At 45.5% G+C, this 2,467-nt stretch overlaps 1 pseudogene; it reads right to left on the bottom strand.

Annotated features, from left to right (window-relative positions):
* Positions 1-229: 229 nt before the first annotated feature.
* On the bottom strand, positions 230-1,495 carry LOC119543722 (annotated as a pseudogene).
* Between the last annotated feature and the right edge of the window lie 972 nt (positions 1,496-2,467).

Here is a 2,467-nt window from a genome sequence, read left to right on the forward strand (position 1 = left end):
TTGTTACACATAAGATTCAAATATTCAATCTAAAGAAAAACACTTATTCATTTTAGCTTTCCTCAACATTCGCATGGTGATATACTTATTAAAATATTCCTGTATAATTATGCTTGGTCTTATTATTGTCAAGTCAGGCTTTAAACTCCAAAACCAGCCATCCAGACAAAACAGGTAATCAGAAAGATCTCTTCCCCACTGCCCTAGCCCCGATAACTAGAAGTCAATTTTACAACATGACTCCAAACACCGGATTGTGATGACAAATGCTAGGTACAATTTCTTCACAATCCTTTTTGGTGTGGCATACTTGGTAGAACTCAGGTGCGGAGGCCAGCATCGATCCTCCAAACCAGACTGCATATCTCTGCATATCGCTGCATGTGGTGTGCAGTCACTTGTACATCAATAGGCTTTGGCTTCAATCTACCGCCACTCAATTCCTCACTTAACTTCAGCCTGGCATCTACGGTCCTTTTCAAATCTCTTTGCAAGTGACATCCAAAGTCCCTAAACATGGTTAACCTCCAGAGAGGACAATGTTCTTGTAGAGAGGATGTCTGACATCAATAGGACAATTCTGAATTACCTCATCTACTGCTTCTGAGATAGGTTGTGTGAAGTCTGGATTAGCAAACACTGGGTGAAAAAATATTTCAGGTCCCAAGAATCTCTCATAACCAACATCAATGGAAAATTCTTTCTTTGAGATAGCATTGATTCCAGTATACTGCTTAATCCACTTTGACCCATCTGTGTCATAGTTGTTAAATTATTTTACTAAATCTGGGCAGACATAACTATAACACTCTTTTACTGCCTTAGCTGTTTCCAAGGATTGCTCTGGGGGGATTCCTACTTCTTGGTCTCTCAGCAGTTGCTGAATAAAATACGTTATATCTCGTTCTGCGATTGGAATGTGCTTAATACAGCTGCCAATCACATACCCTTCAGCCACAGGAATGACATGAGTGACACCATCTCTAGTGTCTATTACCGTACCAGTCAATGTCCATTCTCCTACTTGTCTGGAGGTCCAGGGTGCAGCTAAGGCAAGAACAGCCTGCACAGCAATGTACAAGCCTGGAACACTGAAGGACTCAAACATTATTTCAGCGGTATATTCTCTGTTTTCTGGAGTATTCAGTGGAGGTTCAGTCAAAAGAAAATAATGGTCTTCAGGTTCTGCCCTTAAGTATTTAAAGATCACTTCCTCCATAAATCTTTTCATCAAGTCCCAATCTTCAACTATTCCATGGCGGATTGGCCACTTTGTTGCATATGTAGGCTTTTCTATTGCTTCATCACCAATGAAGAAGTCTACATCATCAACACCTTTCATCACCCTCCTCTGAGCTTGATCACCCACTTTTGCTGACTCCTTAATAGCAATACAGGAAGGGATGATAAACTGTGGTTCTGTATTTCCAGCATATCCTAGTTTTGTATACCCGGTGCCACAGTCCACTACACAGGCCGGCAGCCGTCCCGCCATCTTGCTCCTCGCCTGCTGCTGTCACTGCTGGCACCTGCTCCGCGCTGGTTAGGGCCGGGGACTGGCGGCGGGAGATGGGGGCTATCTGACCATCCACAACCGGGCCGCCCTATCCGTCGGGGTGGGCGGGCGGAGACCGAGAAGTCGAAGCAGTAGGGAGACGGCAGCAGCGCCATGTACTTTTTTACAGGTGAGCTTTACTTACTTCCCCTCTCCCTTCCTTGTTCCGGGCTCTTTCTTCTACCCTCCCTTATCTCTAGGGAGGTGCCTGGTGGTAGATGGTGCATTTGGGTGGGTCGGTTAGCGCCAGGTGTTTCTTGTAAGTGGGTGGCCCCCAGGCAGGGTGTCTGTGCTGGAGGGGTCCTCCTGACCTTGATTAGCTGTCCTTGCTCAAGGGCTCCTTCACAGTCTCTTCTCTCCCCTCCCTCCCTGTTCTAGCCTGCCTCAGTGTCCCGCACAGAGAGTTCTAGCCCTGTGATGGTTAGGTTCATGTGTCAACTTGGCCAGGTGATGGTGTCCAGGTGTCTGGTCAAGCAAGCACTGGCCTGTTACTGCAAGGACATTTGTGGCTGGTTACTAAACCAGAAGGCTGGTTTATTAAGTCATCAGTCAATTGGCTGCAGCTGTGACTGATTACATCAATGAAGGGTGTTTCTTCCACAATGAGAGAATTTAATCAACTGGATTTAATCCATTCAGTTGAAGACTTTTAAGCGAGACAGATAGAGGACCTTCACTTCTTCAGCTAACCAGCAAAGTGTTTCCTGAGGAGTTCATTGAAGTTGCCAGTTGATTTCCTGAGGAGTTCATCAAACATGTCCATTGAAGTTGCCAGTTTGCTGCCCGAGGAGTTCATTGAACGTCTTCGTTGGAGTTGCCAGTTTGCTGCCTGCCCTATGGAATTTGGACTCATGCATACCCACAGTTCCATAAGACACATTTATAAAGTCTTGTATTTATAGATGTCTCTTG

The sequence above is a fragment of the Choloepus didactylus genome, chromosome 9 (assembly GCF_015220235.1).
Source record: "Choloepus didactylus isolate mChoDid1 chromosome 9, mChoDid1.pri, whole genome shotgun sequence".
NCBI classification, from domain to species: Eukaryota; Metazoa; Chordata; class Mammalia; order Pilosa; family Megalonychidae; genus Choloepus; species Choloepus didactylus.